The 23,512-nt window shown below is 53.8% G+C and overlaps 1 pseudogene; it reads left to right on the forward strand.

Annotated features, from left to right (window-relative positions):
* The window catches only part of LOC102740907 (calcium homeostasis endoplasmic reticulum protein-like), a 36,184-nt pseudogene that overhangs the window by 8,326 nt on the left and 4,346 nt on the right, over positions 1–23,512 (forward strand).

A 23,512-nucleotide genomic window follows, 5' to 3' on the forward strand; every position in this document is an offset into this window, starting at 1 on the left:
CATAATATTCCATTGTATATATATACCACATCTTCTTTAGCCATTCATCTGTCGATGGGCCTTAGGTCTTATGAGGGCTGCTCAGGGGCAGAAAGCAGCCATCTACAGCTTGGCTACTCTTCAGGTGGATCTGGGGCAATTCTCTAATCCAGACTCAGTTTTCTCCTCTGTAAAATGGGGGTATAAACAAGGACTTCCTAAGGTCCCTTCCAATTCTGGAGGGGAAGAGTTGGGGGTCTAAGCAGGGTCGCCATGTGGGTCCCAGCCTTTGGGAAAGAATGAGATCCCCCCCTGGCTTCTGAGAGCGCACACTGGGAAATGGGGAATCACGGGGTTCTCACCCCCCACAGGGCCTGGTCAGTCCTTTATACTTACAAATGGTGTCCAGGACTCCCCCAGGAAAGTGAAATTTTAAGGTGATCCAGCTTATCCTTCGCCTCCTCGCTCTCTCCCTCAAGGGGGCATCGTGGACACAGAGAGACCCAGATTGAGGTCCCCAGGCCTGCCCCTCACTGGTGGTCCAACCCTGGACAAGTCTGTCCTACCTTCCGTTTGTCACCTTTGGAATGGGAATGTACTAGCACATTCTTCCACTACAGGGAGGGCAAGAAGGCATTCGAGAGTCTGGCACAGTATGGAGTACATGGCTGGCGCTCAATAACAAATGCGTGCTTTCTCCCCACAGGCAGGGGCACAGCTCCCCCCCTCCCCCCCAAGGAGAAGGACACCTGGCAGGGTGGGCTTTGATGCTGGCAGGACAGAGGTGACACCCCCACCAGAGGCAGGACCCCTGCAGTGGGGGAGCCAGCTGGGCTGTGGGCAGCTTCTCGGGCTAGATAAAGGACAAAGGAGGGGCGGAGGCAGGGCTGCATCAGCACTTGGGAAGGGCAGGGCGGTGACAGGGACGCTGAGCACAGCCCACTCTTCTGAGCCGGTGCCCAAGAAATCACCCTTGGCCCAGAGGAGCGTGCAGCACCTAACAATGAGGGCGCTGCAGGCTCCCCACTCGGCCTGCCCCGCCTGCCCCCCACTGCCTCACTCACCTTTGCAGGTCTCAGCTCCTAGTCAGGGCATCCCCCCACCTAGCCTGCAGGGACCCCCTCCAATCAGAGCTCCTAGTCGGTAACAACTCTCGATGCAGCACACGTGGACTCAAGGCCTGCCAGGCGCCCCACCCGTGCTGTGGGCAGAAGTAGAGATGGGCCAGCCATCACCACCCCGGCCCCAGCCCCCGGCCATGGAGAAGCTTCCCTCACAGGGAGTGGAAGCCAGCGGCCCCCTGCCTCAGCTCCGGGTGCCCACGCTCAGGCTCCCCTGCAGGAGAGCATCGCTGGAGCACTGCCCATAAACTGCCTATGACCAGCAACGGGTCGGACAACTCCCACAACAAATGTGCACATTTCCTGGTAGGGCTGCAGGCCAGGTAGCATGGTTAATGATCAGTCCTCTTTGCAAAACTGGTGAGTCAGGAACGCATGCTAAATGCCTTCCAGAAGTCACTGGAGGGGGTGGGGGATGCTGTGGGAGGAGATCCCACCTCCCTATCTGCATAATTAGGGATGGGGCAAGGGGTCTCTAAGACTCCTCCCAGAGCTAACCATCTGAGGGTCTGGGAACCCCGTGCCTGGGTGGCCCAGCCCCAAGTCCCATTTCCAAATTAATCCACCAAGTCAGGCCTCCCGACAATGGTGAGGTGGGCTTCTGACCACGACGGGAAGGTGGACGCCCATAAGAGAGGCCTGGGTACAGCGAGAATCAATGTTTAGTATCAGTTCAACCACAGATTCAGCACCCCAGAACCCTTTGCCTGTGTAGGGAAATCTGGGAGGGGTCTAAGAGACTAGTCAACACCACCATGGCACCTCAGTCCACTCTGGAGGCCACCTGCAGACACGTCCCCATCCTGCCAAGGTCTCCCGGCTTCTCCACATGAGGGTGGTCTGGTGTGGCCTGTGTGCCGGGCAGGGCAGAGAGTCAGGGGGCTGACGTGCCCCAGGAACAACCTCTGCCAGTGAGACCAGAAATGGTGGGCACATGCCTCCGCAACCTTGTTCCCAGCGGGGTGATGCCTGGGTGCAGTCCACATAACATCCTAGGGACCCCCCGGAGTCGAGGGGTGACCTGGCTCAACTGCGTAGAGGCAGACGCCGGCGATTCTGAATCTGGCCTGAGGACACACACATACAAGGCACAGAGTTTCCATTCTGTTGCCACAGCTGCACAAACATCCTGCTTCCAAGGCCACCACGGCCAAGATGCCCACAGAGCTGCCCAGTGCCCCGGGCTGGCAGGACGTGGCAGGGCAGGGGCCGTGATCCTGGACCCCCTGCCTACTGCCTGAACCCGGCTCTTCGTGCTTCCTACAATTCAGCGAATACCTGTTACCCTTTCCATAAATTGTCCTTCCTGCTTACATCAGCCAGAGTCTAGTTCTGTGGCTTAGAACAAAACGCCTAGCTGATAGACACACGGGAAGCAATGCAAGAACAATAACAAGGCCCCCAGGCATTTTCCCCAACCCGACAATCCTGGATTCCGAATCGCAGGAAGATGAAGACAACTATGGAGGGAGAGAGGCAGGGAGAAAAGAGGGGTGCTGGGGTACCTCCAACAGCAACCGTGGGCTCCTCTCCTAAAAGAAAGCCACACAGTCCTGCCTTCAAGGAGCGCTCAGTCCGGGAGGGAGACAGGCATGAAAGCCAATAATCCCAATACAGGGTGATGTGAGTCGAGCCAGAGGGAACCATGAGGCAGAAGAGACACTGCTGTCTGGGATCAGACGGGCTTCCCAGAGGAACAGTGTCTAAGCAGAGCTACGTGAAACAGCAAAGAAAAGGGAAGGAAAAGAGAGCAAACCGGGTGCTTCACGGCCATGAACAGGCTGGCCCGGAGCCAATCCCCGGATAAATCATGACTCAGTGCCTGGCTCCAACTATAAATCTGGGAGACAGACAGGCGGCTCTCTGGAGGGACCGCTGCTCCCTGGGGAGGGCTCCAAGTTTGTCACCAGCTAATAGGGAATAAAAACACATCCGTCTGTGTGTGCAGAGATGTCTAAGTCTGCATACATACACATGAACACACACACTCACACACAGGTACCCCAGGGAAGGGCACAGAGCAAAAATAGTTTGCTGCAGCTGGGTGTTTGTAAGAATTCATGATCAGGACGGACTCATCCCTGTCAGAGTGGAGACTTCAGGGGAAACAGTTGCCCAGCCCACGCGCAGAGCTGCCTTCCTTAGGAGCAGCGCGGTTTTCCCTTGTTGCTGCTTTCAAAGAGAGCTGACAGTGTCGGGGAGCAGGGCGGGGCGGGTTTGAGAAGCAGGCCTCTGCGTTTCCAGCCTCAGTGTTTCCAAACCGTTGAGGTGACCTCGGGAGAATCTCCTCCCTGACCTGGGCCTCAGTTTGCCCATCTGTACATTGAGGTTAGTCTAGATCAACAATGCTGAGTTCATATCCGTCGGCTGGTGATGGCTGCCTGGAACACTCTACTGAGAAGGACCCTGGGCTTGGCAGAGACACCGCTGATTAGTGCTGTCTGGGTAGGCACAGGTCGGGACAGAGGTGGCACGTTGCTACCTACCATCCCTTGCCTCTTGAGTCCTGACACTCTGTGAGTCTCTGGTCTGACTTCTGGGGCTTAAACAGGGCTCCAGCTTGTGGTGCTGGAGTTCGCTCATCCCAGTCCTAAGAGCCAGCTACGCATCTCTTCCCAGCTCCACGTCCAGTGACATTACATTGCACACAGCTTAAAATCAGCCACAGTGGAAGTGTTTACGCCACGGAAATTGGCAAATGCTATAAATCCAGGTTTTACTGGTTTACAGGCCAGGGCATGGGGAGAAGGGAATCCAGGCAGCCCCCCAGTCCTGGGATCCGTTGGCCCCTGGCAAGTGGCCAGTGCCCACCGATGCTAGAATTCAGACCATTCTATCAGAGACTCACAACCCCCGAAATCCACATTGTTCTGGATCCTCACACCATTTGCCTCAGTCCATTCAGGTTACTGTAACAGAATATCACAGACTGGGTGGCTTATAAAAAACAGGTATTTATATCATATAGTTCTGGAGGCCGGAAGTCCAAGATCAAGGCACCAGCAGATTCAATGTCTAGTAAGGCCGGCTTGTGGGCTCTCTGTGTCCTCCCATGGTGGAAAGGGGTGAGGGAGCTCTCTGGGGTCTCTTTTATGAAGGCACTAATCCCACCATGCTCCTCTCTCATAACCTAATCACCTCCCAAAGGTCCCTCCTCCTGATACATCCACATTGGGGAGTAGGCTTCAGCATAAGAACTTTGGGGAGACACAAATATTTAGTCCATAGCACTGCTTTTGCTGCGTGCACCCTCATTCAGGGCCCCACCCAATCTGCCTTGGTACCAGTCATGCCTTCCTCCTCCAGGAAGCCTTCTCAGACTGCTTTAGTTTGCCGTAATACCCCCCTACCCCCACCCCAGCTCTCATTTCACTTTCTGTTTGCTGGTTCTGGAATGAAAACTGCCTTCCTGGAAAAGGTTCAAAGCCTACGTCTCCTCCTTCTTCAGCCCCCACAGTCAGGGCCCCACGTAGACCTAGTCATGGAACAGATGTCTAGGGAGATGCCAGCTGAGTCACCCACTGCCTGGGACAGAGTCCCAAAACGCCTGTAGCCATCATCCCAATCAGATTCTTATTTCCCAGGTGGGGAAACTGAAGCTCAGAACAGCATGGAACTGCCTGTCTGTGGCCGAACTAACTCTAGGACCCAGGTCTCTAAACGCCCACCACACTGCCTTAGGAGTCCCACTTACAGACGCAGAGATTGAGGCCCACGGAGGTCTAGAGGTTTAGCCAAGTTCACAGTGTGACCCAGCAGCGGAGTCAGCACAGACGCCCAGGTCCCCAGCATCCCTGAGGGGGGCCATGCCCTCTACACCAGCGCCCCCTGCCTCTCCCTTCACTTCAGTCCCAACTTCACCCCCAGCTTACCTAACTAGGCCTCGCCACCTCTATCTCCACCTCCGGGAGGGGACAACATCAAACCTCAGGGGTCATGTCAGCAACCCGTGGGGCCTGAGGCGCCGGAATCCATGGGGGCCTCTTTCTCTTGCAAGGAGCAAGGCCCAGTCTGGGCCTGCATGGGCTGCATTTGGGGCCGCCTCCTCCCCGTTCTCTGTCCTCAGGCTGCTACTTAACATGCGCACGGGAACCTCAACGCTGAGCGTATAGATTTCTCTTTGTCTTTGGTGGTAATTATTAGCTGTCTCGGCGGGTGAATGCAGGCAGAAACAAAGGCAGCAAGGGTTGTAAAACCTTTTATCTCGATCAGTCCGCATTATTTGATAAGGTGCTAAGCTAATAGCAACGCATGTCAAATTGTGTTTAGACAGATCGAGGGGCTGGGAATGGAGGGTATATTTGTCTCCGGAAACCTGCACCTGCAAGGATAAGGAGGCGAGCACGCTGATATTCACAGCCCCATGCAAAACGCAGACAGCCCGGCTTCTGGGGCTCCCGGCACAGAGGCTCCTGGGAAAGGGGGCAAAACAAGAGGCTGGGAAGGGAGAGTGTGGGCCCACGTTATGCTCATTTCCACTCAAGACCATCTCAGGGTCTTTGCCCGGAGCCGCACAGGTCCCCACAGGGGTCAGCTGAAAAGGTAGGATTCAAATCCAGGTTCCCTGGTTCCCAAGCCAAAACGCTTACCACAAGCATTTATTAAACCCCAAGTTTGTAAATCTGTCCTATATAAGGTTGACTCTTACAGACAGAATCCCTACCTGTAAGGATGGCATGGACCATATAGAATTAGTACTGAATCATGGGCAGCCTTGAGAAGAGGCTCACAGGGCCGGGTCAATCAAGGGAGACTTCCTGGAAAAAGTAGAGTTTCATATGGGCCTTGCAGGGTAAGAAGGGTTTGGAACACAAACCTGGGGAGAAGCACCCCTAACCACCAAGCTCTGAACCCCTTACTGCGAACTCCCAAGTGAACGTTTGCTTGTCTTCCTGGATCCTGCCAGGTGCTTCCTCTGGTTTGCCTTCCCAGACCCTCCAAGAGGGCCTCACTGCACCTCCGGATCGCCAGAGCACCCCCACAGCTGACCACTCTGTGCCCTGGGAAGTGGGCGAGAAGGTGGTGGTGGAGCAAAAAGAGAAGGCGAGGACGCACGTGGCGGAAATATGTATCAAAGCCTTAAAAAAAAAAAAAGTGCACACCCTTTGAAACAGTGGCTTTATGTCTAGGAATCGTCCCTAAGGGAATAATCGAGAATGTGTACAGTGCTTGAGCCTTCCGGATGTCCACCACAGGACTGCTTATATTAGCAGAGTATTGGAAGCAACCTTTAATGTCCAACAATGCAGGATCGGTTGAAAGAAATACTCGGGACATTCTCATGAAGCCATTAAGAAGTAATAACATTGATCAGAGTCTTCGCTGGGGTTTCCCCTGGAGCAGACCCAGGGCTCAAATGCAGGAAGGTGGAGGCAGAGGAGTGGGGAGGTGACACAGGAAGGAAGGCAGGCAGTCACGGTGTGTTTTCAAACCAGCTACCAGGGTGGGTGATCAGAGCCTAATTCCTCTGGGCAAACTCTGGGACCAGTGTAACACACTTGTCCCTTGGGGGACGGAGTTGGGGTGGCAGCAGGTTGCTTTGGTGGTTGGCTAAGGGCTGTTGGAGGCAGGAGACGGCCACTGTTGATTTGCCAGGGCTTGCAGCCCGCCACCAGGCCGAGGAGCAGGCTCCCGCAGCAAGAGAAAGCCCTCAGCAAACGAAACGCAGGTGTCTGCAGGTGGAATGGGGCGTGGCGCCGTGCACTGAAGTGGCCGGGCCAAGGGCATGTGGGCGGGGCGCTGCCTCTTCTGCTGCAGTCTGCGCTTCCTACGGCTCTCAAACTGGGAAAAGCCAGGCTAAATGAAGACAAACTTATTTCTCTGCTTCGGGACGCCCGTTGGCGCACTGATGAGCACTGGTGAAATCCCAAGCCCTCGACTATGCACCGTGTCAACTCTACACCTGCCCTGATTTTTTTCCTGCGAGGCGCACCCATTAGTGACTCTGGGGACGTCGCTGCTGTCCAGAACAGAGCTGGGGAAATGCCATCACAGCTGCCTTCGTAGTAACGTGGAAAAAAGGAGAAGGCAGTTTCCTATGGCAGTTGGTGCAAGCGGCTCCCATTTTCTTAGTGGGTGTGCAAAGAAACTGACCGGCAATTTGTCTTCTCAGCTTTGATCCTGGAAAAGCATCCTCACCCAAGGAGGCCTGTCCAAGAGCATCGAAGGCAGCACTGCAACAGTGCTGGGGGGAGGGGGGGGAAAGATGCAGAAGCAATCTAAAAGCCCATCACGAGGAGAATGGCTAAATACACTCTGATGTATCTATGCTAAGGAATTCCACCCAGCAATAAGAACGAACGACTTACAGCTGTAAGTACTGACATGGAGAAAACCCCAAGACTAATAGTTAGGTGACAACATCAAAGTACAGAACAATACATACTGTGTGATACCATTTCTGTTGAAGAACAAACATCCAAACACACTAAAAATAAAATCATGTATCTCTGTATGTGCAGATATAAATGTGTGTGTGCACTTAGAACAAGATCAGGAATGATACACATCAAAACTACGGCCGTGGTTCCCTCAGCGGAAGAGGGACAGAAGGCCTTAGCCTGGTCTGTATCGTGCTAACAAGAATGAATTCCTATCCCGCGTGTGTAATTAAAAATAAATGAAAATGTTTTCAAGAAGGAAAAGGGAAAGCCTAGCAGTATATCCACCAAAATACCAAAATATTTACAGGGTTTATCTCTGAGTGCTGGGATTAGGGGTGTTTTTAATTTTCTTCTGTTCGCTTATCTGTATTTTTAAATTTTCTACAAAGAGCCTGCACGTTTTGATAATAAGAGGAAGAAAACCTGAAGTAACATTTAATTAAGTACTCGCTACACCAGCCCCCTGTAGGAAGCTGTCCCCTCCTCCAAGCAGGGTCTGTGTCCGCTGTTTCTTTCCTCGCACCCCTCCGGAGCCATCTGAGATTTCCACCCCAGGCTTCCTGGACATTACATTCTGGGCTGGACACGCCAAGGACCGACGTGCTGGCTTTCCTGACTCCTCAGAGTCAGGCTGCGCACAGAAACGTGAAAGATGCAAATCAGGCACGTGAGCAGCGCCGGGCTGGAGGAGCTGGGTCTCCCTCAAAGCAGGGCTCTGAGTGTCAGATTTTCCACTCTATTTCTCTGTAGCATGTCCTGCACATCCCACTGCTAAAAATAACTGTGGCATGTGGTGGGGGGCGGGGGGGCTGGGGGTGGGGGGTGGCTCCAACAGCCTTTGGAGCTGGTTTGGCACAGCAGCCTCCCTTCATCTGGGCAGGACAGGCCCTGGTTCCACAGAGCCCTCTCCACCCGGCTCTCCTCGCCCACCCTACTCTCCCATCCTGAACTTCATCTCCTGCCTTGGGACCCCGGGGACCCTGGGAGGTGGCAGTCTAGAAATCACAGGGATGGAAAATCCCCAAAGAGGTCATCTCTTCCACCAGCTGGGAGGAGCACAGTCACCCCTAAGTCCCTAAGGACGACAGAGAAGACCCGTACATCTAAGGCAGGCCCCTGAAATCTAATCCTTCAAACGGCCCACCTTCTTCACTTCGTGGAAAGTCATTCCCGAGCCTGGCTGGGATCTCTGCCGCTCCAGCAGAGGCCGGTTCCTACCTTTCTCCCCCTAGAGGAAGTTAAGAGAGAAGTGCTGGTTCCAGGTTCAAATCAAACTGAACAAAGGGGCAGAGGCACAGAGCAGTGGTGAAGTCTACCGTCCTCCATGCCTGGGTCCCTCCCCACCTAGGGGGAAACTCCAGCCACGAGGGCTGGTCGCAAGGTATCAAAGTGCCTACCCCACCCCACCCCCACTTTCCCTGGTGCCCCCATCCACCAATGCAGCCATGAGGATAGATGGTGCATGCATCCAAGCCCAGCCCAGGAGGCGGTCAGGAGACCTGGAGGACACCTGTGCCCTAGCTTATATTTAGTTCAGGGCTCGAGACAGGTGCACGAAAAGGCAACTAACACTGGATCTAACCCGTGGCAGAGGGAGGTGTGGCCATCAGAACATGCCCACGGCAGGGCACCTGGACGGGGGTCTCCCCAGAGGAGTGAGCTGTGAGCTCTGAGCAGAAGCAGGGAGGCCTGAGGCCACAAGTCCTGTGGACAGCAGTGAATGCTAAGGAGAAGGACTCTCTGGGATCCAAAGGAGATAAAACTGAAAAATGGGATTGAGATCCCACAGTGAAGCCCCACCTTTGAACGCCGAGAGCAGAGATTTGAACTTCACTCCCTAGGCTACATTTCTTAAAGAGTATTCCAAAAGGGGGTGTCAAAAAGTGATTCTGTGAAAGGAAAGGTGTGGTGTGTGGTGTGTGTAAAGCCAGCAGGGAGTGGGCGGCCCCAGAGGAGAAACGGCGGCAGGCACATGGCCCGGGAGGAGTCAGAAGGGCTGCTGGGCAGCCACGGCCCTCTGGGAGCTCGAGGAGCCAGGCAACTTCCCCCAAGCCTCAGTTTCCCCCTCCTGTGGAATGGGGTGGCAGCCCTGGTGGGGCAGCTGGGAGCAGTCTGGCGCTGGTCCCATCACAGCTCTCAGGAGCAGAAGCTGGAGTCAGAGTGGTAGATGGGGACAGAGAGCCCACGATGAAGCCAGTGGACAGCAATATGAGCCTGGGAGTCCCAGCACACGCAACCGAGAACTTGAGACAGGACGACCTCTCATCCTTGTATGGTTTCGCCTCCCCAGCCCCTCCGACCCTTCTCCTGACAACACAGAGCCTCCATGGGAACGGACTGCGGAACTGGGAGGGAGAATGCGGGTGCTCTGGGCCCAGCTCTGGCATTTCCCAACTGTGTGGCCCTGGGCAAGTTCCTTAACTTCTCTGAGGCTGTTTCCTATCTGAGGTTTTATTGTGTGCCAGGCCACACTTGACAACTCCTTGTGCGGAGCTCTACCGTGATCATCCTATTTCACGCATGAAAACTGACACAGAGAAGTCAAGAAAGCTGCCCAAGGTCACACAGCAAGTGAAGAAGCCAGGACAGACCTGCCACCGAAGGTGTTTAGAGGATTGAAAAGGTTAGAGAAGAAATGCTCTTGACACTGGAATCTGCTAGTCACCTTCCAGTGTTATCAGGATGCTGTGGCAGGTTGCACTTTCGAAGATGCCCACGACACCATCCCCATCCGCCAGGCTCTTTGACAACATGACCTTGCTCTCCTCCATGAGGAAGTGGGTTCTGTTTTGCTTCCTTCTTGAATCTGGGTGGACCCATGATGGCTCTGTCCAATAGAACATGGCAAAATGGCACCCCCGGTTCAAGGCATAGCCCAGCCCTTACCTAGCCCAGTTGCCCCCACTTTCTGTGTTCTGGGAGCCAGCTGCCATATTAAAAGTGCAACCACCCTGAGCCCACTGTGCTGGAAGAGGCCCAAGTCATGCAGAGGGCCCTGTAGGAGGAGGCACTGCCTAGAGAGAGGCCAAGGACCCCGAGGGGCCAGGCATGGGAGGCAAGTGACCATCCCTCGGGTGACTTCCAGCCCAGCCCATGAAATGAGCTCCCAAGTGAGAACTGCCCAGCAGAGCCCAATCAACCCACAGGATTAGGCACCATAAGAACACACTGTTGAAGCCACTGAGTTGGGGGATGATTATCACACATGAGTACATAACTAGAACAGGTGTCTCCCTCCCTCCTCTTTCAGTTTTAAGAGAGAAGGTCATCATAAAGAGACAAGGAAGAGGGAAGACAGAGACAGGGGGCGGGCATGAGGGTTACAAGCAGCTAAGGCGCACAGCTCCCTTCTGCTCTGCCTCTGGGCCCCAGCCAGGGGTGAGCCTGCTTTAGCGCTCTCAGACACTGGCCTGTGAGTCGGGGGCCTGCGTGCCAGGCCCTGACTCAGCAGCGGCTCCTCTGATCTGCCCTCTCCCCTTCTGCTAAGTGAGAAACCAAAATGATGACCTCTGCGGTCCCTTCCAGCTCTTACCGCCCCAGCCCCTCCACCGTGGGGCTCCTTCCAGCCCTGGTCTGTCCGGCAGAGCCAGGACACTGTGTGCCCGCTCAGACCTCAGAGGCCCTCAGGATGCCCCCACCCTACCACAGGCCTCTCAGCCCCTGGGAAGAGAACCACTGCAAGCCCCTGGGTCCAGCAGACCCAGCCCCGCCGGCCAGTGGAGCTGGACAGAGGAGGCCGTGCCCTCCCAACGCTCAGGCTGACGCGTCGTGGCTCTGCCCCTCACGGCCTAACCTCACCCAGTGCCTTGTCAGGCCCTTGACATCGATGATCCAGTTTCATCCTCCCAGGCATCCAGAGAGGTAGAGATTGCTGTCAGCTCAGTTTGCAGACGAAGAATCCGAGGCTCAGAGATGTTAAGTGACTCAGTCAAAATCACACTGCTGTAAATTCACACAGAGTTTAAAGCTGGAGGCCTGATTCCCTGGCTCTCCCTCTTGCCCACTATATACTAAGCTGCTGTCGTGAGAGCATGTGTGAAAACACAGATTCGTCACCCTGTGTTCCCCCAACAACCTACCTCTACACGGTCAACAGCGAGCAGCCACACACACACGCATCGGCACAGACCCGGGGGTCCAGCACAGACAGGTGCACACGTAGAGACACGCCGCACATTGGTCCACACTGGTCCGTACTTGAAAACCCACGTTCACAGAGGGGCACGCAAACACTCCCCCAGGCACACGTTCTAGCATTCTTACACATAGACACAGACGCTCAGGGTCTGGACGTGTGCTCACACACACACACAAACACACACCCCTACACTTCTAGCCCCATGGACTCACGTGCAGATATCTGCACTCATACATCCTCATAACACACAACACACACACACACACACACACACACACACACACACTGCACCTTGTTCAATGATGCCCGGGAAATGAGAGTCATTATTTTTATTTAAAAAAAAAAAGAAGAAGAAGGCTCTCAAATGCCAATAGATTCCAGTGTGTTTTTTCAGCGTTAAAAGGTTTCACAAGCAAAAGTCGCCCAACAGTGCCACCTGCTGAAGGCTGGCTGTTCTCCGTCCTCTCCCCTTGTGTCCCTCCTGCCCTCAGAAGAGACCCTTCCTCGGTTTCCCTCAAAGTGCTCAGGACTCAGGAGCTAGGTGGGGGAGCAGGGGCAGGGGGCAGTGAATGCAGGTGGGGAGAGGGGAGGTGCTGAGGCAGAGGGAAACGTGGAGAAGGGGAAAGGGAAGCCGACTTCCAGACGCAGGTAAGGAGAGGAAGACGGAGGGAGAGTGGCCCCGCCGGAAGACAGAGAGGCAGGCAGGAGCAGAGGGAGGAGAACAGCAAGACACAGACAATTCGAGACAGACAGCACAGAAAGAACCAGACCCAGAGGATGAGTCAGGCGTGCCATGCCAGGAAAATAGATATGGTGGGAATCAGGGAGAGATGGGGAGAGGGCAGGGCGTGCAGAACAAGCTGTCATCACCCCCATGGGGCCCCTAGGACCCACAAGTGCAGCAAGCCTCACCACGAGCCCTGGCCAGCCTCCCTCTAGAGGACAGCAGGGACCTGAGGCTGCAGTGTTGTTCTGGAGGTGGGGACTCCCATGCCACCCCCAGCCCTTCCAAATGCTTGTCCAGCAGCCTCTGCCCCAAAACAGCTCAGCTCTCCCGGTCCCTGGGTCGGGATGGGCTGACTCTCCCCAGGGAAGGCTTCTCCTATGGAACGTCTGGGCTGGTTCTGAGGTGCAAGGAATACTGTGGAGGGGACTTGTCCAAGGTCACACAGCACAGTGGGAAGAGGCAGCCCTGGAAGCTTCCAGAGGCCAGGCACTGACTTCTACCCCCCACATGGTATGAGGCCATGACAACCCCTGAGGAAAAACAGAGGTTTGGATAGAAAACTCCTTTGGGTCATGTCCCCAGCTTTCACTCTCCGTTCTCGGTGGGCCCAGGAGCCCCCACCCACAGCAGCGGGGCAAGGGGCTGGGCCCCAAGTCCCCTGTGAGGAGAATCAGCCTCACCACCACTAAGTCAGTAATCACCGCTCTGGGGCTCAATTGGGGTCAGAGCTGAACAACCAGCAGAAAACCACAGACCCTCAAACCATAGAACGTTAGTTCTGGAAGATGCTCTAAATCCCACTCGTCCCTTCCTGAGGGGACACTGCCCAGAGGACTGGGTATGCAGAAGGGATGAGAATCCCAGCCCTGCCAGGCCAGCCTCCCATGCCAATCTCTTGGCATCTTTAAAAACCAAGTCCTCAAAATCCTAAGACCTGGGCTCCCTGCAGGTGGCCATCTTGGAGGCTTCCTCCTGCCCTTTGAGACCCTCCAGGCTGGGTCTTCCCTCTCCCAGTGGGACACTCCCTCCAACAGAAAGGCCCCTGGCAGGGAAAGTCGTGGGGCAATTTTCCTGCTAAGCAGCCTCCTATGTGTCCCGTAGCTCAGCCCAGGCTACCAGGAGACAATCTCTCTCACCTTTGTTCAAAGGCACGGGACCTTCCATGCAGCAGAGAGCCGCCCAAGCACAACACAGGGCAGGTGGGACTGGCATCTAATTTGCATGTGGTTTGTCTCTGCTTCCTGACTTCTCAAAATACCAGGAAACCCTCCCCACTCCTGTAACTTCTTGGCGCTCAGAATCCCTCCCGACTTCGCAGGAATCATTTCAGTGCCATGGACTTCCATTTGCTTAGCTAGAAAAGGGGTTCACCTGGAAACCAGAGAGACTCTAAACTCCTTCAAAGGTGAGTCCTGGCTCCAGCCTAGCTTTCCAGAGGGTCATGGCACCCACCCACTTTAGCTGCCCCTTCCCCTCCTGCTGGGCCAGAGCACACAGCCCCTCACTGAAAACACCCTGCTCTCCCACGCCTACAGGACCCGGCTGATGCTGTTCCCTGGACCCGGAAGGCTCTTTCCTCTGCCTGAAAAACTCCTTTTTACCCTCAAGACCCAGTTCAAATGGAACCTCTGCAAAGCTCCTGCATGTCATCCTCCGTACCTCCATGCCGCTGAGCTGAATTACTGCCACTCAGTGGATCCCAGCACTTTAGCTCATTAACAGCCAACAATTAAGGGGATGATTTATGATATGACAGAGAGGTGCTGTCTAGCACATGTCTTTCCTATTAGACTGTGAACTCGCTGAGGGCAGGAACTAGGGGAGATGCAACGACCAGCGCACATCTACAGCCCCTCGCCCAAACACACTCTGATTTTCCCTCCTTGACGGCTAGCCCAGATAGCATTAAATAGCAGTGCTATCCCACTCAGGATTTTATAACATGAAACAGCACAGAACAGAGGGGCCCTGGAGACCCCGCTCCCTAGAGAGCCCTGTCTACTGTTAAGCACCCAGCTCATCACAGACAAAACCCCAAATCGGGGTGTACGACCCCAGGTAGAGCCTTGCGCCCACAGGTGAGTGAGGCAAAGGGGACCAAGGCTGCCGTTTAAGAAGCAAATAACCACGCAGGGAAATTTACAGTCAGATAATTGGCAGCTCAGGTGCATAGTCAAATGCAGTAAATTAAGTGCTTTCCTGTAAATCAAGTTTATGATTTGCACTGGAGATGTAATTGTTAAAACTGTTCATTTTATCCACAAATAGCAGTTGAAAGAAACCAATTTAGGAGTGACAGATTGGTTTTGATTCTAAATGTAGTGCTAAAACAGTTAATTTTAATAACATCCATTGGACAGGAGTCTGCCTGTTACTTACTATCATAGTCAACAATTTGAAAACTGCGTGATCAGCCACTACTGCTTCCGCTAAAAATTAATCCCATTTTTCGCCCAAATGGAGGCATTTCTCAGCAGGAAGTAGCATCTCCACGCAGGAGGGCTTTCCTCATTCACGAGGTTACGGCCTTCCCACACTGTGGAAGCAGGGCCACAGAAAGGTCAGCCTGTAGCTGCAACAAAAGGCACACGTCCCGGAATACTGGGATGGAAAGGGACCCTTCCCGGGACCGGAGTGCCCTGGATGGCAAGCAGGATCTCGGTCCTCTGCTTGTGCCTGCATGCCTCTGGTGATGGAGTGCTCACTCTCACTCATGACTCCTTTCTCCCGGGGGCATCTCTGAAACTGCGGAGATGGCAACTCCAGTTTCCACGGTCCAGCCCGCCAGTAACTGGAAGACAACAGTCCCCAGGTGTCCGCCCCTCCTGTGTGGCTTCTTTTCCTTCCCTGGGTCGTACCTGCCCGGCCCACCCCCGAGGCAGCGTGCTGTGCCAGAGGGTCTCGGACACCGATGGGTAGCTAGTGGGTCCTTCTGAATGAACAGGACAAAAATCTTATCTTCTGTACTTGTCACCAACCTCCTTGTCATCTCAAGACACACACCCCCGTCCGTCAACGTCCGACGTTGGTTTGTGGTGTCCAGGACTGGACCTGCTATTTCTGTCATAAGCTAATTTGGGTCCCAAGCACACAGAGGGCCTCCAGCTTCCCAGGACCTCCCCGTTTGGCTAAGGGGAGCCCATGAGTTGCTTTAGCGGCTCCCTCTGATCATGAGCCGTGTCCCTGAGCTCTGCTCTTGGGGAGTCCGAGCTTCTCAAACTTGAACACATCAGAACCATCCGGAGGGCTAGTAAAAACAGAGTGCTGGGCCCCCACCCCGAGAGATTCCAGTTCAGGAGGTCTGGACAGAGCCAGGGAATCTGCATTTCTAGCAAGCTCTCGGGTGTACTGATGCTGCCGGCCCACAAATCTCATCCGAGTGGCACCGATGTAAGGGATCCGTATTATCGTCAACACCACCAACCCGCTACAGACGAGGAAGCTGGGGCCCAGAGAGGCGAGACCCAGAGGGGAGCACAAACAGCCTCCCTGGACACCAAAGCAGCAGCTCCCCCACAGACTCGTTGTCTCCCAAAGCATTCCTGGAGCTCCGGATGCCCAGCAAGGAAGACACACAAATCAGCCCATTTACCCAGCTTTTGTTCAATAATCTCAAGAGGTATTAAAAAGGGAAACTTCCGTAAAAGAAGGAAAAGCCTGTTCATTTTCATGGCCACCACTTGGAGGAATGGTTTTCTGAAGTCTAGGCAACCGCTTGTAAGAGTCTATTATAAAGGGAAGGCTAAATCACATTTATGGCTCATACTGTAAGGCAAATGTAGGTATTAAAATTGTTCCTTTTAAATGATAAACACCCACTGAAATGGCGCAATAGAGCCGCATCAGAGACTGTTTTCACCCAAAACAAACTGACTTAGGGAAGGCCGTAAATAGCATATTTGACTGCAGACCCCACCACTGCTGTTGATCTAAGGAGGGAGGCGGGAGGGGGCAATGCAGAGAAGCTAGCATGGGAAGACCAGGTCTGTCTCAGCAACGTGCAGCACCTCGATGGGCCCAGTCTTCTCCAAGGCCTGAGAGGTGGGATTTCTCCCCAGAAGGGACCCTGGCTCCTTGTTTTCTTGCCTGGTTTTAGAGACCAGGGCCTCCATTTTACTGTGCATATCACAATTGTTGTGCTTTTGATTTTGAGAGGGAAGTAATAGAAAAAATAGTTAATCACCCATTCATAATCTCTTAAACATTATTTTCAAGCTGATAGTTGCAAAACAAAATGCAATCTTTCCAGCATCTTCAAGCAATTACTTGTCATTTTCCCAGTTTCCATAATAAAAGGAAATTAGGCTGGGGGGGGGCTTGAGGGGGAGGGTGTAAACTCCTGACTTTGACTTTTGAGAAGATGAAGGGCAAACTTAAAGTAAGTCCTGCCCAGGTTTTCCTATCACGAAAGAAGGCAAATGCCAAGCCAGGCCAAGTGATGGGAATGGGGGTGGGAGCTTCTCTTGGCCCACCCCCAAATAAAATGTAATGTGGGTCTAATTACCTGAGCTTTGTTAAGCAAACTTGCTTCTGCCCACCCCCTGAGGGAATTCAGGGGACATATCCACCTCTCTCTCTTGCCCTAAAGCAACTCAGTAAATGAGGAGTCATAGCCAGGAGCCAAATTACCTCTTCTGATCATCATAGTGAGGGCTTAATTCATGATGGATGGATGGATGGATGGATGGATCGATGATTGGATGGATGATTGGATGGTTGGATGGATGGTTGGGTGGGTGGATGGATGGATGGACGGATGGATGCATGCATGCATGCATAGAAGGATGGATGGATCGAAGGATGAATGGATGGACAGATGGATGGACAAATAAATGAAAATAGACACTGTTTCTTGAGATTTCTTCCATGCTGAGACAAAGCTTCTCAAACTCAGTGTGAAAACACCACATTTTTCATTTCCAATCAATTCATTTTCTAATCTGTTAAAGATACTTTTTGTTAAAGATACTTTTATAAAACAAGCTAAAATGTCATGGTAATGCTATGTTGCTGAACAAGTTTCTAACTCTTCCTCTCAATTTCTGTAATCAATAGTGTGAGGATGGTGCTGGTCCCAAGCCAGACTTGGAGCAGAACTGCCCTTGGGCTCACCACGGAGCAAGTCACACATGCTAATCGCCCCCTTCCTCCAGCCACTCTCTGAGGTGGATGCTTCTATCCCTACGTTCCAGATGGGGAACCTGTGGCCCAGGGAGGGTTAGTGAGTTACCAATTTCCAAAAGCTAACAGCTAGAAAGCTAAACTTTATACTCAGATCCATTAGGTTCCAAGCCTTTGTATTTGCCCGACTTAGGGCTCCACAGATGGCCTCTAAGAGTGGGGCGAAGAAACACCCCCAGCTAGGATGTGGGTAAGGACACTGTCAGGAGTTAGGAGAGGAGAGAGATGCTAGGCAGGAGGCAGGACCCCCAGGATCCAAAGGCAGGAGTGTGCATGGTGTAGGACAAGGACCATGGGGGACCCAGAGAAGGTGGGGAGAGGGGACGGGAGCCTCCCCTCAGGCGGGCCTGGTGGCTCGTATCCCTGGGCAGCTGGGCAGACAGTGGCCCTCGGCCCAGAGCAGGGAGTGGGGAAAGAAGTGGGCACTGGTTTTAGAGACCAGGGCCTCCATTTTACTGTGCATATCACAATGCATGTGCATATCGGGCAAATACAAATACGCTTGACCCTCGCTGTGGAGCCCGGGTTTCCCATTTTGAAACCCATGGAGCAGTAGTTGGCATTAAAAAAAAAAATGTAAATCTGACAGAAGACACTCCCGTCCTAGTATTTCTCCTTTACAAGAGTTTAAGAGACTAGAGGGGTCAGAGCAGCTTCTGCTCCTGCTGAGCTGCTTCTGTGAAGCTTCGAGCGCGGAGCGAGCGCGGAGGGCCAAGGGCGCAGGGCAGCGTGTTCACAGAGGCGGGAATGAAAGGGAGGACCAGGGAGGATGTGCCGGCTGACCCCGCCGCGCCAGCCGTGCTCCCGCAGGCCCCGAGCACACAGCAGGACGCAGCAGGGCCTCCCGAGGCCTCCGGCAAGACGCACGGACACGGTCAGGCTGGAAATGCAAGTTCAGTATCTCCTCTCTCAGAGGGGGAGCAGCTCGTCCCTCTGCTCCTGGACACCCATCCAGCTCTGTCATTTAAAGGTTCTTCAAGGAGGGGCCTCACACACCCAGAAAGCAGGGTCTTCCACGCCCCTACGCCCCCCAGGCAAATGCCCTGATCCAAAACTCCAGAACCTCCTCCCGTTCTCTAATGGCAAGGCAGTTCAACTAATATTGAGTGAGGTCTTCTCGGACCAGGGTCTGGGCTAGGGATGGAAATTCCAAGATGTAGGACATCCAACGCTGGCCCCCAGGATACTCCCAATCGGGGCAAAACAGGGTTGCACCACAGAGAGATGAATGTTTTGATAGAGGGAAGCCCAAGGTTATGGGTACCCAGAGAAGAGGCCTCGACCCAGCCAGGAAGGGTGGTCAAGGAAGGCTTCCTGGAGGAAGAAGGCATACCTGAAGCGAGCCCTCCCTGAGCAAAGGAGGGAGGGTGGCAAACATACGTAACAGTAACAACAACTTTGAATGAAAGACTCCATTTTGCTTTCCTGATCAAGAGGAAGAGAATTTTCATAGTTTCTTGGAGCTGGAGTCCGAAGCCCCTTATTTCTGAAAAAGGAGACTGAAGTTCAGAGGGGTGAGGTGCTACGCCTGAGGTCACACAGCAAGCTGTTGGGGGTGGGGGAGGGTGGGTCAGAGGCTCTCCCAGCGGCCCCACATCCTGTGACTTGAGCTATGCTCTTCCCCAGCCAGGCATCACCTTGCAGAAAGTAGAGAGAGGGCTGTGGAGAGAGCAGAGGGACCACTCCACCCTCCACCCATTGGACTTGCTCCCAGGAGCTCCCCTGAGGGAAGGTAATTCAAGGGGGCCGGCTAGTCCCTCAAGATCCCCTGGGACCACATCTGCCTAGTGAGACACAGGGAAGCAGGGCAGAAGCAAGGCACAATCTTAAGGTCCCTCAGGGAAACAGGAGGCTCTGGCGTCCCAACATCGCCCCCCACTCGCCTGCCCCCCTTCTCCACAGCCACCCCCAGGGGCCGGAAGGGCACTGCCGACTCCCACTGGGCTCTCCTTTCCCCTCGGGGAAATCCCAGCACATGACCCATTTGTAAACTGGCTACTGGGCCAGCCTCAGAGGTGGGGGGAGACCCTCAGAGGCAAACTGGTTGGACACAGGCATCAGGCAACCCCTTCCAGCCAGGAGGCCCCACTTCTCTGGGCTGTGTGGCCCTGGGGGAGTCAGTAATCACAGCACCCAGAGTCCAACAATAGCAGCAGCTGACTCGAAGGCCTGAGAAGCTGCCTTCAGACAGCAATGCACCTGACGCCCACAGCCCTGCCAGGCAGGTGCCCCTGGCACCATCCCCATTGCACAGAAGAGGACACTGAGGCTCGGAGATGGGAGGTCACTTGCCCCAGGCCCCAGAAGTGGGGAGTGCCAGAGCTGGGCATTGAACCCAGCATTTTCACCCTCTTGATCTCAGTTCCCTGGCCCTGAAGAATGGGGCCGATCACCTCCGGGGGCTGGGGAGGTAAAGGGTCTGGTCCAGGCACTCAGTGCTGTTGGGGACCCAAGCCGGGGAGAGACAGGAGCACTGTGCTGGACAGGGCGCACAGAGAGAGTGGGTAAGGCCCTGACAGAGCGGGGGCGAAGAGCAGATGGGACCCAGGGGAGGGCGGGCCGGCACCACGGGGCAGCAGGCCCGCAGGGACACCCAGAGGAAAGAGCATTCTATCCGAGGGGATTCTGAGAAGCAGGGCAGGCCAGGAGGCCGAGCCTTGAAGGGCAGGCAGGTGGGTCCAACCCACAGGGGCTGCAGGTGGGCAGCACGGGCCAGAGACAGCATGTGCACGCACTGGGGGATGAGATGCTGCAGCTGTATGGAACACTTTACTTTTGGAGCTCCTGGCCCCAGGATGAGGGCAATGACACTGGAAAGGTGAAAAAGGAATGGCCGCACTTCTGGAACATGTACATGCTAGGCACCGTGCCAGGTACTTGCCATGCACGATGTCATTTAGTCTTCACCTGGACGGGAGGGAGGCTGGATGACTTGCCCCATCTGACCGGGGAGGAGCCTGCAACCAGCTCCGCCAGAGGTTTGCAAAGATGACCCATCCCTGCAAAAGCGAGCTGCTGCATCTCTCTCCAGACGCTCCACCCCTATCAGCACCACTTGGTCTGGTCGGGGAGGAGGGGGTCCCACAGAGGCAGGCTGGCCCAGAGCCCCGTGTCGGGCAGGGCAACTAGATCATTCACGCAGCTAACATCTTCTGAGGCTCTGCTCCTTGCTGGCCCCGGGCCCAGCAGCTGTGCAGCCTAGTCCAAGCGCCTGTGTCCTCTGGTCTTCGTGAAAGGGCTGGGCCAGATCACCTCATTCAGTCACTCATGGAGGGCAGCCCAGACCACAGGACCCAGGCCCTGCTCTCGGACTTTATTCTGTACCCGCGCGACGCCGATAGTAGTCCCAGCATGCGGGACGATCACAAGCCGGATGGGTTAAAACAACAGAAATGTATTCTCTCGTAGAGTTCTGGGGCCAGACGTCTGAAATTAAGGTGTCAGCGGGGCTTTGTTCCCTCCAAGGCTCTAAGGAAGAACCTTGGCTTCTGCTGGCATCTGGTCGGGTCCACCAGTCCCCAGGGCTCCCTGGGCTTCCGGCAGCATAACCACAACATCTGCCTCTGCCTTCATATGGGATTCATCCCTGTGCACCCCCCGTGTCTTCAACTCTCTCTCTCCTTATAACCACACCAGGCATCAGATTGACAGCCCCTCCTGGCCCACTATGGCCTCCCCCGATCCAGGAGGACTTCATCTTAATCTGTATACATCTCCATAGACCCTGATTTCCACATTGCCAGGTACCAGGAGGTCAGGATTGCAACATACCTCCCTTTTTGGAGGAGGTGAAGGGAAACAATTCAACCAACAACACTCGGGCTCCATCCTGGCCCCAAGAGTCTCGGTTTCCTGGTGGGATGGGTGGAGCCCAGCTTGGTGGTCCAGAGACCTGGGTTCCCTAGCTTCCCATGTGACCTTATTTATTCATGCATTCAACTAACACTTACTGCGTACCTACCATGTACCAGAAACTGTACTGAGCACTGAGGCGTGCCCTAGTCCACAATGGCCCAGTGGGAAGGCCGACGATAAAGAAATTAACAAGTCATCTGTCCTCCAAGCCTCGGTTTCCCAAAGGCTTATCCTGAGACGCTCTCTGGTGGAACTGATGAAGCCCTGTACCATGTAGCAGAAAAAGAATACGCCAGGAGTTAAGAGATCTCCGTGCCCCCAACTGGACGTGTGATCTTAGGCAAGTCACTTCACTTCTCTGTGCCTCGGATCTGGGAAATGGAAATGTTGCGATCTCATATTCACTTCAAAATATATCATCTATTCTTTATCACTTGAGAACATGCATGAGTCTGAGTGCATGAGGTCTGGGCCCACCATAAGCACTTTTAAGGATCCTCTGCTCCTCTGTGTCTCTAAAACCTGACCCCACAGCCTCCCTATCAGCTTTCCTGCCTCAGGACATTTGCACACACTGGTTCTTCCACCCAGAATTATCATCCCTGTCTCTCTTCTTTGTCTGGATGATCCTTTAAAACCTCTTCAGTTAACTCTCCCAGCTCCTACTTTACTTCAGACAGAAATAGCTTCCTCCTCTGTAGGATGTGTGTGTGTGTGTGTATTTAACTGATTTTTAAATAAAAGTAAAAATGCCTCTGATAAAAATTTTGAACTTTTCATAAAGGTAGAAAATAAAAAGGAAGTCTTACCTCCCACACAGACTCCCCCTTAATACCCAAACTAGCCTCTGCTAACATTTTGTGTGTTCTTCCAGGAAAAAAAAAATATATATATGTGTGTGTGTGTGTGTGTGTATATATATATATATATATATATATATATGCATAATACTAATAGCTAATGAGGACTTACTCTGGGCCCAGTCCTGTTCATGCTTTATGTGTTAACACAGTGAGTCCTCACAACAACCCGATGATCAGGTACTATTATTAGCTCCATTTGACAGCTGAGGTAACTAAACCCAGAGAGGTTAAGCGACTTCCCCAAATCACACAGCTGCTGAGCAGCAGAGCAGAAACTCACACTCAGTGGGCTGTGCCAAAGGCCATGCTTTGGACTGTCCTTTTTTTACACCCAAATGTGTTCATATATACACTGCTCTGCTCCTTGCTTTATTTTGCTGAAAGTGCATCTCTGAATCTCTCCATATCAGCACAAAAACAGCTCCCGCATTCTCTCCTGCAGCCACTGGGCACGGCAGCACCGTGTCTTCTAGCCTCAGCCCCCTGAGGGACATGTTGGTTGCTCCTAGTTGCTGCTACAAACATCTCTGTGTTAACTCGAGCTCGCGTCCTATCTCTAGCTCAGTACGCTTTTGCAAGCACATCTGTGGAATGTGGCCCTGGGACAGCTGGACCAAAGGGCATGGGCTTTTCAAATGTCGATAGATGCGGCCCCATCGCCCTCCACAGGGTCGGGCAAGTTTGCACTTTCACCAAAGGGGTCGTGCCCACAGTGCCTTGCACCCACTTCTCCTAGCATACCTGAAGCGGGTGTTGGTCCATCAGGGTCCCTCCCCAATGTGGGCTCCCTTGGCAGGGGGGAGACTTGGACCAAGTTGTGGAAATGTTGATGGAAGAACAGGATCTTTTAAGCAAAACCATCTAGAGTCTGTTCCATTTAACGAACAGTAAGAATTTCGTTGGCACCTATTGTATGCTCTGTTTGGGTACAGGGAGCAGAAACTAACCAGAATTCTCAAAGTCAAGAGCCTGCAGGGGCCAGGCAGGCTGCACAGAGGAGGGACTTGGGCTAGGCGAAGGTGCTGCTAGGGAGGGTGGCCAGAACACCAGGCTGTGAGCCAGGGCTTATGATTTTTCCAGAAAGCCAGAAACCTGGATTTTTAGGTGAATTTGCCCTGATGCTGAGCAGAATACCTGGCCCTTGAGGATTTCATATTTCTTAAGTGAATAAAGAAAAGAATGAATGAGTTTGAAGTTTGTCTTCTTTCTTCTGCAGCTCAGCCTGGAAGAGGGACCTGCCTCTCCAGTAAGACATGCAAGGCCCT

Source organism: Leptonychotes weddellii, chromosome 6 (assembly GCF_054177405.1).
Source record: "Leptonychotes weddellii isolate Sample4059 chromosome 6, ASM5417740v2, whole genome shotgun sequence".
NCBI lineage: Eukaryota > Metazoa > Chordata > Mammalia > Carnivora > Phocidae > Leptonychotes > Leptonychotes weddellii.